Below are 15,946 nucleotides of genomic sequence, written 5' to 3'. Positions count from 1 at the left end.
TCATGGAATCATAGAATGGTGTGGTTTGGAAAGGACCTTAAGATCACCTAGTTCTAACTCCCTGCCATGGGCAGGGATGCCTCACATTTGACCATGTCAAGGCTCTGTCCAACCTGGCCTTGAACACTGCCAGGGATGGAGATCTAGTGGAGATGCCATGGGATTTAACAGCTGCAGTAAGAACCAGAGCCCAAAATACTGATCTACCAAACTGATTCAGTTCCCTTTCAGTCTGAACAGCAATTCTCATATCTTCCCTAGGAGGTAAAAATAACTGAGCAAATACAACAAATGGAGGAATTTCCATAGTGGGGCAAAGAACAGGGCTCCTGTATGTGTGCACTGCACCAGCCTCTGCCAGCACTGACACCTCTGGGGCACTGCAGCAGTGCCTCCCAGCATTGACCCCACATGCAGGTGCTCACACTGCTTCATGGCGGCTGGGGTTACCCCAGCTCTGCCTCTGAACAGCCTGGGGGGGCAGGAAGAGAGCAGGCGATTTCTGCTTCGGATGGAGAAATCTGTACAAGTGTTGGAATAACTGAACAGGAATCACTGGGAAGATGTAATGAAATGTGTTGATTCAGCTCTAATACAGCCTCTGCACCAGGAGCACCTTCACAGGGGATACCCTGGAGAAGAGATTCCACTTTCCAGCCTGCTCAAATCTCTCTCCTCCTTCCCTCTCTTGAAGTTCCAGTCTCAATTTTGGAAAGAACATGCTCCCCCGAAAGCTTTCATGTAAGAATATCCCTATTCCATATTTGGATTAATCAATACCTTATCAAATTATACGAACCAGACAGAATACAGTTTTCACTGCAGGCCAGCTAGCATCTGTAGCAGCTGGGCAATAAATACCTTTGTGGGAGCCAGAGCAGGAACCCTGGTCTGCCCCTTGTGCCGAACTGCTCTCTCCTTCAGAGGCTTTAACCTTAAGGTACTACTACTTAAGGCCATACAGTTCCTCATGAATCAAATCAATATCAGGTGTGATTTGCCTTTGGCTATTCCCAGCCTCAGAATTTGCAACAGTACCAAAGGCAATTTAAGGTGATCAGTTACCCCATCATAAATCTTCCCTCTTTGTAGTTCGGATCAGAACTCAGGCAAAATCCCTGCTTCAGCTAGTTCTGCTTTCAAATCAGCTGCTTGCAAGTAAAGCATTATGAAGAACAAGCCTCTCACTCTGAGGTCTGGATTACCTTAAGGGTTACTTGGTACAACAGCAAATGTCTGTTTCCTCTCTCCATATAACATCACGTACTTGACACACCACATGAAAAGGGGTGCACTGGAAAGCCCTGGAAGCACTTATTCTAGTGAAGGGAACTGCCTTTAAGCTCTATCTCCATTGGCAATTGTATCAAAATTGTTCCAGTGGCACCTGAAATCTACCCCTTGGCAGGGTATTTCTGACATCCTGTTGCTTCAGACACGTGTAGTAACAACCTCAAACACCTGAGATAGCCAATTTGTACATTTACTTATTCAGTCAAAAATATTTGAGCACCTGCTTCTAATCTTCTGTGCCAATATAAGTGACTTCAGCTAAGGAATGAAGGCTTTCCTGTATTAGAAAGCTAAATCCCTGACATTATACTTGATGGTATATTTTAACTCTACCTATTTTCAGGGGCTTGCACCCTGCCATATGCATTACTGAATCAATACTGAACTAGTCCAAAAGCACAGTTCATATTTGTCTGGGATCCCTCTGACTGGGAGAACTATGATTTATGAGTGCTTCAGAGGTACCTGCAGGATGGATGGATGGATGCTTTGCAAAGAAGCTGGGTTAAAGCCAAACTCATAAAACAAACGCACAGCCAGAATTTACTCTCACTCGACAGAGGCTTTTGGTCTCTAACCACAAGTTAATACAAGGTTTCCTCAGATGTTTCCCCAAACATGTAAAACATAATTGTTTGTGGATACACGGTTGCACTAAAGAAAACCCATTTTCAGCTCTTAGCCCACCTTTGGATACGGTCATGAGTTGCTCCATAGGAGCTGGGAACTAACCCTGCGGGAGTGCAGGAGCTCTGTCACAGCACAGAATGGCAGCAAGGACACAGCCCGCAAACATGGACCCCAACAGACAGCACAGTGAGATAAAGCGAAGAGTCATCAACATTCTGTGTCTATTGGTGTCACTGAAACCTGCCCTGTGCTTCGCAGAACTTTCTCTGGTTTAGCAAATTTTGCCTTTTAACTGCATCTAGCCAGTACCCTTCCCTGGGCTGTAAAATGGGGACATTTTCATACAGAACTTGGAAAACACAAACAGTGCAGCTGGCAAAGGTCTGATCTTACTGCAGCTCTTCTGCTCGGCTGACTTTTAGGGCACCATTTCGCAGAGACTTGGCCCAGCTGCGTTCCAGGGGGACAAAACAAAGTAGAAAAAATAACCTGATAGTTTAATATTTTATTAAAAATGCTCAACAGGTTTAGGTTGTGCTCAGGGGTTAAACCTGCCCCTAATGGCTGTGGTGTCAGTTCCCTGTCAAACACCTGAATGAGCTGATAGCAAGGATGGGACCTCACCTCTGAAACACAGCTGTGGGAGAAGGTGGAACTGGGCACACGTGAGCTCCGCTGCAGCAAGTTCTGAACCTTCACATTTCCCAGTTACTGTCTTTCCCTCTCATAACTGTTGCTTCTTATGCTAGACTGATGGAGAATCAGCACTCCAGTTTATCTTTGTTTTCCTCTTTAGCCAGGACAAAGGAACAATGTCTGAGAAAGCCTATTCCATCTACAGGAAACAGAATAATTTTAGTTCTAAAATGAAATAAGTCTATAGGCAATTTCAGTGCCTTATTTTAGTGTTATTTACACAGTCAGGAGAAACTATATGGATTTTCTAGATGCTTATGAATAGAAAGCAACAATCATTATATTCTAGTGAATGTAAAGATGCTAGAAATATTTATGTGGCAATATAAGCACCCACTGTACCCTTCCTGTTGCTGCCTTCTAGCACAGCCAAGAAACAGCTTAATGCCACTTGTAAGGAGTGACTGAAATCTGCACTGCACTACAGAAATGATCACCTGCACTACATTAATGTTACTATTTAGCCATTTAAGTAATTCTTAGCACAGGTACAGAATGAGAAGGGAAAAACACAAGCTCATATCATTTACTGAGTACTACGTAAATATATCTTGGTCTCCCTGTGAACCATTTTGCAGCCAGAAAAAAACAGAAATCCAAGAAAAAAATACCTAAAGCTAAAAAGGTTTATTAAGTGTATCCTATACACTGTCAGGTAATCCATTAGCAAATAGGAGCTATGGCTATCAGTAATTTTGACAGGATTCCCTTAACACTTAAAAGAAGCTGTATTCTTCTGCACTTGTATGGATCGAGCGATTATTGACTGCTGTCTGCAACCTGTAGGTGAGTACAAGCTGGGGCTATTTGTTCACTTCTGCTCATCGTCTTTGAACAGATGACTTCCTCACCTGCCACATATTTAACTTTGCTGGGGAAACACTGGGGAGACACTTCTGGGAAAGAGAATGCTTTGGAAAGAGCAGACACTGGAATTACAGTCAATAGGTCTGGAAAGAAGGCATAGAAATGTTCTTGCAGTGAAACAGACAGCAATGCCATTGCCTCAGCACTTGACAGCTTGTGTTTCAGGTGAGCATCTCTGTTGCCATTTATGAAATCAGTTGTCATTGGCAGATCTTGATTTCTTTTTACTTATATAATGGAACTCCAGTGACATTCTGAGAGTAAACTTACAGCTCCCATGGTATTCGGTTTGTAATAAGGAATATCAACATTCATGTCATGACAAATCCATGCCAATTTCCATCTTCTCAAACTAAACAACTCTTATTTAGGCGATTTTTCCTATTTGTTCCCAATCCTGCAGGAGGATTTCCAGGATTACACAACAGCACTGATTTTATAGTAGCAAGGTTAAAATTACATCTGCTTTTCTTACTTTTAACATTATCCAGCAAAACATATCTCATATCTAAATCTCCTTGACTTTTATTCAATCTTTCAACAGCCCTCACTAGCTCCTATTTTAAAGATAGCATCTGAATAAAGTAATGTGGGTCTTCATGCTAACATTTTATCACTGCTATTTCCTTTGCTAGATAAACGGGCACAGTGATCAAAGCAAAAATACGCTCAGTGACTTGGGGGTCTCTGTTTTAAAATAAATTGTTTCATCAAAATTTATTTTCTGTCAAAATTCCATGACACCTACCTCCCTATATATGTATATATATATAATTAAAATTATTCTGTATAGAAAGAATAAATAATACAGTCCCCAAAGCTCACTTGACTGTTAACACACACACGCTTTACTCAGCCAGGAAAACCTTTAGGGAAAAACAAAGTTCATTACATCGGTAAGATGAAGAGAGATCAAATCTTCCAGTTCAATAAGTGAAAACAGGAATATTTCTGTCTAGGTTATTTTGCTGAAGCGTCTGCAATAGCAAATACAGAGAAGTTCTGGTTTTTCCACATGCATTCCATCATGTCTTAAATCTGCAAAAGTCACAACTGTTTTAGGCAGCCATCTGAAATCATGCACAGAATTACCAGCTGTGCTTCCCCTACCCCAAGAGAGACGTGCCTTTTTCTAGGTTGGCACTAATATATTTTCAGGAGACAAAATGAAGAAACACCAAAAAAATCCAGAAAAGTTGATAAAATAATACACAAAACAAAAATAATCACAGCTTCAGATTCTCTCGAAGATAATATACTAAAAGCAAACAAAAGTCCTCAGTAAAGCATAAAGCATAATTCCCTCTTTGCAGCCTGAATGATTCTTAATACAGACAAAGACAATACTGAACACCAGTGCACTGGCAGACAATGCTTTCCTTCCCACAGCCCGTCTGCTGCCTGCAGTGGCTTTCCCAAAACGGATTTAAACAAAAGTAAACAGGAGCAGGAAAACTTGGAAGTTCTCTTACCATCCGACAAGTCAATGAGCCCAAGGTAGTGCAAAAGTTTCAGAGAGGAGCACACCACCACCACAATCCCTAAAGTCTGGAGCCCCTCCGACTCGCCTTTCGTCCACATCCTTTAAGGCACCACACAGATACCTACTGGTGTGCTTGCAATCATCTAAAGCTGAGAAATCCTGTTTGAAGCTTTTCTCCCTGCTGCTCAGCTCAGTGTACAGTGCATTTCCCTCTCCCCTCCTCACTCTCACATTCCGCTTCTCAACCTCTCCACCTCTCTCGCTTGCTTTTTCTCTTGTCTTTAGCACGCAAGCACTTTCTGCATTTAACCATAACCTCTGGGTTTAGTTTTTGTCACTTGTTGGTAATTCTCTTAAGATTTCACTGTGCCCCTGAACAACTTAGCCCTGTGCTGCCAGCCTCAGCAACATTGCACATCTCTGCCTTTATTTAAGCATCTGTGATACCAGTCAACTTTTGCTTTGGGGATTTTCTCAGCAGTTCTGCCAATGCAGATGCTTTTGTCAATGCCTCTTCTGTACTGCGTAAGGGAATATAGCACATTGTAAGGGAGAAAAGAAAAAGTCTTTCCCTGTCTTAATTTCCACTCCTACAGCCTCCCACCCCCGAGATGCTGGGATATTCATAAACACTCTTCCCACATACATGTCCGTACTCACATAAAGCCCAGGATCTATACAGTAAATCTGTCTGTAAGCAACAGCTCCAAACTGTTACTCTGGGTTAGCCGCTGGACAGCAAAGAGCATATTTAGCTGGCACTTATCACCTACTCAGATATCAGGGTGAACCAGTGCTGGCTGGAACAAGCATCCTTTGCAGGCAGCTAAGGCAGACAGATGTACTTGCACTTGTTCATCTCTCAGCATCTCACCAGGCTGCTGGCATGGGGTAGCACTGGGGGTTGCTCTCCAGTTAAGTATTTTTTCATTAGCACCACAGATGAGTAAACACTTGGCAGGTTGAGCGTGTTATCAGAATGGCAGATGCAAGATCACAACACCAGTAAAGGCTGTATTTTTCAAGCATGCTATTAGTGCAAGATGCTGGCTTACCCATCTGGGATGTTCAGAAGAGAGATAGCCAGTGCCTGTTATTTTACAGGACTCAGAGGCTGTCCTTTTCCCCATACTGCTTCCACATCTGAGGCAAGCAGTAGCCCCAGCTGAGCAGGGCAGGCTGGCTTTCAACTCCACCCTGCTCTCAGAACCAATTCTGAAGCAGCCTTAAACTACTGCCCAGCAGCTAACATCAGGTGCAGAACCTCAGAGGGGTTGTGTGCATCACATTAAATAATGTGCCTGAATTGCTTAGAGATGTTCATATGAAAGCCAAGTTGGTAGTGTATCAAGTCAACAAGTAATACACACCTGAACTGAGCTTCTGTATGCAGGTGGCCAAGGAAGAGATCATACTTGTAAATGTGTTACCAGGGTTCTCTGTCGTTAGCGTCTACCTACCCAGAGCTCAATGGAGTGACATCAAAGCCACTTCTGCTGAGGAGTACTTCAGACCAAAGGAATGTTTTTGGTACTCTATCATCTGCCAAATTAGGTTTTCATTGCCCTGGCTGTATGACTGACTGCCTGTGATGCCACATTATGGTTCTTATTTCCCAGATGAACACATTCAGCCATAAAACCATCAAGGAACTAAAATTGCTGCACTGACAAATCTCTCCCGGACAAGTAGAAAAGATTATGAAGGAGAAACATGATAAACAGACCCTAAAACATTTAGATAATTCCTTATTCGATCATGTCCTGTTTCTATTGCCCATCCTGTTGCCTGCAGTTCTCCCACTATAATGCCCCACCTCTGCATCTCCTAAAGCCATGCAGCAGCGCTTTAGCAAGAGGGATGGGGAAGGGCATGAAAAACTGGCAGTTCCACTATTTCTGTTACTGCAATTTACTCCAAGTCTAACAGCTGCAGTTCTTAAGGTGTTCCTGATATAAGCAGCTGCAAAAGAACGCTTTGGTTTGGTCCCCAGAATCCTCTCTGCAGGAAGACCTCATGCATCCCAGCAGCTCAGAATGCATCAGACACGGTCAAAGCCAAATCATGAGGTTTTGACTCAGTTTTTAAACAGGCCTTGAGGGAATACTGAAGGAGCATTTTTCCCCCTTAGGACCTTCAGGCTAGTCTGGGATCGCCTTGAACCCAGAGGATCTTCCTGAATGCTGTGGCTTCTCCCTCATTTCCCAAAACAGTAATGCAGCTCATTCTTTATTTGCCTGTTACTGCCCTGAGAACCAGAATTCCTTATGTTAGGGATGTGTTGGTGCCAAGTCATGCTAATGTTTCATGGAAAGCGTTGCCTGACAGGCAGAGCACCAGATCCCTCCATCCATGCAGCCTGGAAGCCACATACTGACCTACCATGGTTAAAACAGATCAGCTTTCTACTCTCATGTAAACATGTCCCTGCCCATGGCACGGGGGTTGGAACTGGATGATCTTAAGGTCCTTTCCAGCCCTAACTATTCTATGATTCAAATCATCAGGAGTGACTAAAGGGCTGACTACAGCTGCTTTATGTGAGGCAAATCCTATGGACCCAAATCCTGAGCTATGTTTTGCCTACTATAAGGACTCACTTAAGTAAAAGATAGTATCTTTTCCTCTCTGACATCCCAGCTCAGCCCCTGAAGTACAGCAACACTCCTTTTCTGCAATACTGAGCTAATAAGAGAAACTGGTTCTGCGCTTGAAACCAAAGGCAGGCTGCCCAGTTCAGCTCTCCAATAGAGAAACAGACTCATCAACCCTTAACAAGAGGCACAAATATTAATCAAGAGTTTCTTAGGTATTTTATTTGAGTCACTCCTGGAGCAATAAGAACCCCAGACCAATGCCGAATAAGAAGAGTGAGATTCTTACTGTTCAGATCTTTTTTAGCTAAGTATTCTACAGCCTGAAAACCATTCTGCAGATCTGCAGCAGCTTTTGGATCAATGCTTCCCAAACATTCCTAAATCTGCTGCAAAATACACACTGTTATCCTCAGAGAGGTCAGCTCAAGGGACTGAATGCTTTCAAGTAGAATCACACATAAAATAAAGAGCAGAGACTAGAGTGCTTGGGTTTCTACCATAGCCACTGAACACGAGATTTTGTAGAACAGCAACTGGAGTACATTTTCCTATCTGTATACAGACAAGGTTAAGCTCACCAGTGGAGCAGTAAGCTTTATTTTTGTCAAATCCTAAAAAAAAAGAGGAATGGAAAAAGCCAGACATTTAAAATACCGTATGTCTTGATAAGAGAGATAGATGTTCTTGCTCATGTCCTGGGTACACGTCTCACATGCAGCAAAGGGGGTTGAATGCCTCAATTAACTGTGAAAAGGTTTCTGCTGGGTATGCACAATGGGTGCCCTCTGGGAACATAAGTAGGAACTTTATAAAGATCAATCAAAATAACATGTAATGAAAAGGATTTGCTGGTAATAAAAGAATTGCTATGATGAATCATATAAATGATTTATGTAATCTATAATCAGCTCTTATAATTGGGAGGAAGGGGGGGAAACACATCGCATGAAGGTGTGAAAATCACAGCAAAATAGGAATAAAACCATTCCCCACAGCAGGAGCTTCTCCCAGTGACCAAGGTATTTGGAACACATTTATGCTGTCACAAAAGGTTTGTCTCCTCACTTTGTTTTAAAACAAATGCAGTATAACACGTTCTCTTTACCCACACAGCTTTAAGAACACTTCCGCAGCATTCTGTGACCAGCCTGGTACAAACCCCTAAATATTAAATTTTTTGTCATTTTGATTGAATATTCCTTTGCTCTTGCGTTATGATAAAGAATAAACAAGAACATCTGATTGATGCTTCATGTACAGTTCCTTATTTCAAGCATCTCTAGCACACCTCTGCTTATGGATCTTCTGATACTTGGCAATCAGGAACAGTCTTCTCACACAGCTGCTGTCCATAAATCTATTTGCACTGCAGACCTCCGAAGCCCTTCCGCTTCTGTTGTACTTTAGAAATGGCACAATGAGATCATTTACAGGTGGCTACAGGATCAAAAGTATGGTATTACTGTTCCACGCATACTTATCCAATATGATTTCTTTTGTGCATGCACAAAGTTAGTGGGTTTTATTGCTGGTTTGATTTTAAGAGGAACAACCCACAATGAAAACAAGGTCTTTCTCATGAGTGCTTTTAGCTTGCCTAGTCTCAAGCAATGATATTAATGGCTTAAATTACAGCTTGTGGTCAGCTTGCCTTGGGCAATAATCATTCATCTGCCCTGGGATTAAACTCCTTTGGTGTTTCTCAGATTTCTCTGGATTTGACCAGCCCTAAGTAACTTGTGCCATCTGCAGACGGTGTGGAAAGAAAACCCATTGATTGCTAACTGCTGAGTACTGTTAACATAAAATAACACTAGGAGTAAATGAGCAAATCTGGTATTTAAGTAAGTGAAGGTTTAGGGCCCCATGTAAAGTACAGGTAATCTCCAGTTAAAGTAACCACCATTTGGCGACAATGAACTTGGGACCCTTTCCACTTGCACCAATACAATTCCACCCTGACCTGTCTGCTGCAAATTAATTTCGCTTCCTACCCCATGTGGGTTTCCTGGCAGTTATCACCAGCTAGGAGCAGGTTTGAGAGTCCTGGCTAATTACCAGTTATTGTTCTTGTCACTAGAGATACATCCTTTGTAATGAAAGGTGAAGCACAAATGTCTCATTAGCTGGTTTGGATAATATAGGAATCTGGATTCTTTTCTTGTGCTGCAAAGGGAGCTGGGAATACAGAGCTCAGTTCCTCAGCCTGCCATTTCCTCACTGTGTAGCTGCAGGGAGGTAACTGGCAGATGAACCTTTATCCTGACATAATATAAAGTGTTCTGCTGTAACAAAGCCAGCTATAATTCCACCAAAAATGACTCCCCTAGTTCAATTTTTCTGACTCATGTAAAGGAATTACTGTCTTTGTTTTATCAACATCTTCTGGCTTGCTGGCAATGGTAGGATGCTGCTGGGTCTAAGGACCCAACCAGTGAAGCAGGACTGGGAAAACACCATTTGCCCCTGAAGAGCTAGTCTTGAGCTAGTGATTCCCAGCCTCTGATGTGCCTATAAACACAGCTCCCATCACCAACCCTGAAAAATGGAGGACTCTCTTGGAAACATTCCAGAAATCCAGCACATCGTGGCTGACTTTTTGCAGGCCAGCTGGGGGTACAGAAAAGCACATCCGCCTTGCAAGTTCCCACAACCTGCTGGCTGGAGGCCTTTGCATCTTTCTAGACTTCATGATGGCAGAAGCTGGTGAGTGTTGGTGATGGACCCCAAAGGGCAAATTTAAAGTGAGCCTCCCAGTAAGCTTCAAATCAGAAGACGAGCAACTACTAAAGAAACCATGTAACCTTGAACGACTAACCTGACCCATAGTTTACACACATGCTATCTGAAACTGAGCAGTATACAGGCTATTAATGGGTATTAGTAATGGGTATTACTGGGTAGTAGAGGCTATTCATGAAACTGCAAACAAGAACCTCTCCCAGCTATAAAATATCAGTGACAGCAATTCAGGCTCTATTGAACATTTTTCCTTCTACTCAATCTGCTTTTCCCCATTTCTTTACATTTTTATTTGTAAGCCAATATAGTTGCACAAACCACAGCAACAAACCCCAGACCAGCAGCCTCCTCCAGATCTCCATCAGACTTCAAAAGTGCAATGGCTGCTCTCAGGACAGACCCAAGGAAATCCCCCAGCACCAATCTTGCTCTCTTTTCAGCGCTGCTGTTTAGTCTGGAGGAAATGCTAGAGACTGCTTAGTGACCTCAGCTGCACCAGGAAGGGAGATCCGGAAGGGCTGCCGGGCTTTTGTCATTGTCCTACTTTATAAACAGACAATGAAAGTCGAGGAGAACACAGGCTGTGAGAAGAAGAGTAGGGGAGAGGAAGTAAAAAGTTAAAAGAAGCAGCACAAGAGGGCATTTCCACCCCTTTCAGTGAGGAACACTGGAAAAGGGCATGTAATGTGCAGACAGATCTGGGAGGGACTAGGGTGAGGCCAGGCACAATCTGAAACTGCACAAAACCATAAACCCTGATGTTTCAATTATACTGGAGGTTCATTCCCCAAGCAGGGAGAATGCCACTGCATCCGTCCACGCAGCCAGCCTGTGCTGAGCCCCACATCAGCGTGGGCACTTCCCCTGGAAGCCAGACTCAGAGGTGAGCACTCTTGACATCAGCAAACTCATGTAACTGGTGGCAGTAAGGAGGAACCCACAATGATCAGAAGACAGATGCGACAGGCCATTTCTGGCTTACTGTATTTCTGCCACAAGCAAGAGGAGATGCGACACCTCCCTTGGGCCACTGGTGATAATGGCTTCCAGAACCAGGACAGTGAAGAGGCATAGAGCTAAGTCAGGCTGCAGGGATTCTCTCAGCCCATATGGATTTCCCCCCATATTATGCATTTCCCACAGGCATCAGCTTGTCACAGTTTCATTCCCAGTTTTACTAAAAGAGATATTAACAATGCAGAACCTCTGTGCTCGGACTTTTGTTTTTCTTAATGGGCTTTGTTTTTTCGGATATATATTGCATTAGGTATATGACAGTGGTAGGGGACACCTACCAGTTCATTTTCAAAGACTTCGAAGTTCATAAGTTAACATCACAGCAAACCGATGCAGGATGAATCACGGGTTAAAAACAAAATTAAACTTGCTCAATATCAATCATACCCAGTTATTTGATATAACACCATTTATTATTTATTAGTTTCTACAATGACAAGCATTTGCCTTTCCGATGCATGAAAACTTGCCGGTAACTATTAAGATGCTCCTTTTGACCAAGTCTTTTGTTTATTCCAACCTTGTGCGTAAAGGAAAAAAACCACCCTGAAGGATAAAACCAGTGAAACCATCCAGCACCACACTCACTTCGCTACTCTCATACTCCTCTCCCTGGTGGGTCTTCTCTTGACGTCAGTCACAGCAAGAGAACAGGGAGCTGGTTACTGGGAGTTTTCACTAAGATTATGTGACCCTACTGGTGTCTCCCCCCGCAGGCACTTCCTAATCAGGAACAGCAGATACCACCTACTCCAACCTGCTGCCCAAACAGCTGCCTCGCTGCCAGCACATCACGCGCCAGACTACTCAAGACTTCAAGACCTCCAAGCAAGCCCACCACTGAGGGCAGCTGCTCACTCCAGTGCTGCATCACTTCCCTAGGGAAGAGGTTTCTTCTAATGTTCAACCCAAGCCTCCAAAGCTGCCACTTGTTGTCACTGCTTCTTCTACTATAAAAATATGGATCTTTCAACTGTGTGCAAAAAGCCACGGAACTACACTGAGTGCCATAATGTACATCTATGTTGGTTACACCCATGCCAGGCAGATGGTTAGCAACTCACTAAATGTCTGTGTAATTATTTAGTAAGTGTACTAAGGAGTGTGATTACACTTCCCATCATTCCAGTATGGTAACATATAATTTAGCCAGCAGTACAGATATCACAGCTCAGGTGATCTCTCCCCTCTTAAAGACCCATTCTTTTCCAGCTTCTTTATTTACCCATTTCCCTTTAAGTAGTGAACTGAAGAATCAGTTCTCTTGATGCATTTTCCTCATGCTCCAATGGAATACTAAACCATGCTCTTCTTTTTGCATAACAACTATGCACAATATTGCCCAGTAAAGATAATCTCATACATTTTTCTTAGTTACAATATATGGATTACAGGCTTAAACACTAAAACCACTCTCCATTTGAAGGATACTGTTCCATAGTTGACATGGTTTAGTGGTGGTCCTGGCAGTCCTGCAGTAATGATTGGACTTGATGACCTTAAAGGTCTTCCAAACCTCGTCGATTCTGTGATTCTATTCTATGTCCTCCCACCACTTTTCATGCAGTTTCTTACTTCCAAGCAGCCTCAAGCAGTGAATATATGAACAGGGTTTTCTGAAGAAGCCTGTATTTCCTTCCCCTTACTGACCTGTTGTATAAAGAAATACCTTTAAATATTATCATTGATTCTTTACAGGCATCTCATCTTCGCTGTACCATCTCTACATTACATGCGCTGAAGTTTTAATTTTCTCCTCTGTAATTCATATTCCTGTTTTACCCCCAGCTGGAAAGATTTTATTTAATTAGTTATTTGCATAATTATTCTGCAAAAGATGCTGTCACAATAAATAAGGTTACTACTAGCACAGAGTAATAAATTCAGAAAGTAATTATGAAACTGTACAAAAACAACCCCATTTAGATACTTCACAGTGAATTATGAAGTAGTGCCATACTGATTATTTCAAATCCATCATATCTCAAATGGCACCAACCCAGAAACTTTGGCAAGCCTGGGCTAAGCAACAGAACTCTCAGCAATTCATCATTTGCAAAGAAACAGAAACCACGAACAAAAAGATCAATTTATAAAGCCAGTGTCTGAAGTTACACTTTCTAAGCTATCAAGTTCGTAAAGTATAACATAGACAAACAAAAAAAGCAGTTTCTGCTATAGGCCTAAATCCATGCTAAGCAGGAGAACTTTTGGAGTGGGATGGTTTTGATTCTGCCAGCACAGCTCCAACTATTAGATACATGAGAGCAGTGCCATGTAACAGGCACTCATGTCCGCGGTCAGCTCTCCACGCTGCCTCTGATTCAGAAATTACAGATGAACTGGTTTCTTAGTGGTATCGCTACTTAAATTCTGCTTCTTGGCACTGCACATGTAGGGGCTGACATTCATGGAAGCATGAAAGTCTGGTCAGCTAAGCACTTGAAGAGTGTATGTAACAGAAACTAAGGATGTTAAAGTCGCATGAAAGATCAGAGTCATCAAGTCAGTCACCGAGTGGTTTGGGTTGGAAGGGACCTTAAAAATGACCTACTTCCAACCCCCTGCCACAAGCAGGAACGCTAGAGGAGGTTGCTCCAAGCCCCATCTAAGTATTCTATAGGCTGCAGTAGGGACAGGCTTCACATTATTCTGCGTATGCAAGATCCAGCCATGGTTGTGGGGTTTCCTTCCCTCACATCAGAGAGTAATTCAGTTATGAGGCCTGTCCATTCATTGTCTTTCTGTCAATCTATATAGCGTAAGAATAATTACTTGGAGACATTTGTTCATAGCAACTATTTGATGAGCCAAGAGATTGAAATTATTTTCTGTAGACTAGGCTTAAATTCTGGTGCTACGGTTTCAGGCTGCTGCAGCTGACAGCTCCATTGACTTAGGGGCACGTGATTGTTAAAAGGAGTCTCTCAAAAGTTCTCCTTCCTATGTACCTTACAAATAAGCATGCCTAATGTTCTGAAATGTTCCAGCAGAGAAAAAACTCTGCAGAGCTTTAGCAAGCTATAAACCAACGGGTGCATCAAACATCAACCTCTCTTGTTCAGGTTTTTTTGGAGGCACCTCTCCAATAAATTGTGCTGTCTCATTAGACTTTAAAGCATAGGAATGAAGTTATTTAAAGACATTGAAAGAGTTTATTGAAGAATGGGTTTGAATTTGGTTGTACTGAACAGCCTTTATTTCATTCAGGTTGTCTTGCTCCAAGTGTGATAGAAATACTTCACTGAAGAGATGGAGCCTTACAATTAACTCTCTCCCTTTCCCCCAATCTGTAACATTAATCTTGTGCTATCTTTTTGCTGAAGTTGAAGTATTTTCAAGTTTGCTCTTTGCTTTTAGTGCTGAATGCAGAATAACTTACCTATCCTGCTGAGACTTCCTGGAGATCTGCCTGGAATTACAAGCAGTAAGAAGCAGAACCTCAGACTGGTTTGGGTTGGAAAGGACCTTAAAGCTCATCCAGTTCCAAGCCCTGCCACGGGCAGGGACCCCTTCCACTGGAGCAGCTTGCTCCAAGCCCCTGTGTCCAACCTGGCCTCGAGCACTGCCAGGGATGGGGCAGCCACAGCTTCTCTGGGCACCCTGTGCCAGCGCCTCAGCACCCTCACAGGGAAGAACTTCTTCCCAAGATGTAATCTCAGTCTCCCCTCTGTCAGGTTAAAGCCATTCCCCCTTGTCCTGTCGCTACATGCCCTTGGCAAAAGCCCCTCCAGCTTTCAACCTTCTTCAAGCCTCCTCCTCCTGCATATCTAAAAATACTCCACTACCAAGCAAGCTGGACATGGGTGATGGAGCCAGCATCCTACTCATTCCCACACTGCTGCTACCAAACATACAGCAGAGAAGAACAGAATGAAAACAAGATGGCAACAGCACGTATTGTCTGTATCGGGGAACTGCCAGCACAACCTGGGAAAAAGAGTCGACCCCTTTAAGAAAACAGGAAGTCAGAAAGAAAAGTAAAATGCTGAAAATACATCAAAAGCCATGAGATGCATAGAAAAAAAGCTGTAAAGAAAATGAAGGTGCCAGGGGTTTTCTTCAAGTAGATTTACATTCAGAATTTAAGCTCAGAATCAAGGGCAAAAGCAAGCTGAAGTAGATTTATGATCATAACATCACATCTGGGGAAGTGCAGCCCAGGGAAAAGAATGATTTGTACACATCCCATCCCAGGCCTGTAAATATTTGTATTTGGGGCACACTATGTATCATACACACTTCAGCAAGTACAATAATCCACAATCCTCTTGAATCACTGGATGTATTACAATTTAATTCCTATGGTTGAAGATGATATCAGAAGTATAGTTGGGGCGAGGGTGGAAGGGGAGAGAGAAAGGTGGATTTTTTTAAGCAACATTCATCTACACGAAAGCTTGTTGGAGCTTATTGCAAAGGCATGTATTGCCTGAAGCAAAAGAGCTGTGCATCTCTTGGGCTCATCCCAGTGTCAGGATAAACCCAGGCTCCAGAGGAGATGGACAGAGTTCAGTGTATTATAGAAGTGCTGACCTCGGGACTGAAGGGTTTCTTCCGATGTCTGCAGAAAGCCACACGGATGGGACTTGGAGCAAGCTGCTCTAGTGGAAGGTGTCCC

General features: G+C 43.0%; 1 protein-coding gene across 10 annotated transcripts in view; it reads right to left on the bottom strand.

The window, feature by feature from the left end:
* KCNIP1 (potassium voltage-gated channel interacting protein 1) overlaps nt 1-15,946 on the bottom strand; it is a 431,381-nt gene that overhangs the window by 56,592 nt on the left and 358,843 nt on the right. The gene's annotated exons all lie outside the window — the stretch shown is intronic.

Source organism: Lathamus discolor, chromosome 10 (assembly GCF_037157495.1).
Source record: "Lathamus discolor isolate bLatDis1 chromosome 10, bLatDis1.hap1, whole genome shotgun sequence".
NCBI classification, from domain to species: Eukaryota; Metazoa; Chordata; class Aves; order Psittaciformes; family Psittacidae; genus Lathamus; species Lathamus discolor.
This window is presented reverse-complemented; position numbering and strand designations above follow the sequence as displayed.